We start from the raw sequence: 962 nt of genomic DNA on the forward strand, positions 1-962 counted from the left end.
CCCAGAAGCCCCCTGGGCCCAGGGGCATCACCTGGAGAGACCTTCCTGCGTGACCTTGGGCAAGCCCTTTTTCCTCTCTGAACCTCAGTTTCTCTGCCCTCAAGTGGAAGAACTTACATTAGAAGTTCTCAAAGACCGGGCTGAGATTTTTCCCTGGGTCTAGTGGTGCTAGGGGTTGGGAGGGCCAGGAGGGGCTACAGCCCTGTCCCTCCCAGCCTGTCCCCTGCCTCTTGAGGGAAAGGGCTGCTGGGCCAGGCCTCTTCTCTGCTTCTAACCAGGCAGGCGGCTTCTCCAGTGCGGGGCCTCGCTGTAGGGTCCAGGAGGAGGGGTGGGCCAGGCCTCCTCTCAGCCTCTCCCTCCTGTGGTGGCGCTGAGGCCTGGGCATGATGGCACAGGGCTTCTCGGAGGGTGCCATGGTGGTGGGAGGAGCCCTTCCAGAGATTCCCTCCCCCCTCCCCCCCCCCCCCGGGCAGTGGGGGTGCACACAGGGGCATGCAGGTGCTGTCCTCAACAACCCCCCTCCCTGGCCTGACTCTTTCCCTAGAGCTGGTAAAGACCTTGCTGAATGAGCCTGCCTCCGTGAAGGTGGATGAGGTGAGTCCTTGGGGCAGTGCCGGGGGGTGGGGGGGGAGTTCAAGGGTGAGCATGAGGGGCGAAGTAGAAAGGCCTCCTCAGCTCAGCTCCCCCATCGTGGGGTCCTGGCCATCCCTTCCCCCCTTCCATCAGCGCTGCACTTGGCAGACCTGATTTCAGACTACAGCTCTGCCATTAACTGGCCCCGGGGTTTTGCAGGGAGCAAACGTGGACTTCGGCTTCCTCGTTTACAAGCTGGTAAATAACAACAAGGACCCCGTGCACCTTGCATGGGTTCAGGGAGATGTGTGCGAGGTGCCCGCCGTGTATGCATTCCCTCCCCTTCTGGTTCCCCTGTGGCGCCAGGCAGGAGGCCGTGTGAGGTCAGG

Source organism: Leptonychotes weddellii, chromosome 10, assembly GCF_054177405.1.
Source record: "Leptonychotes weddellii isolate Sample4059 chromosome 10, ASM5417740v2, whole genome shotgun sequence".
Taxonomy (NCBI): domain Eukaryota; kingdom Metazoa; phylum Chordata; class Mammalia; order Carnivora; family Phocidae; genus Leptonychotes; species Leptonychotes weddellii.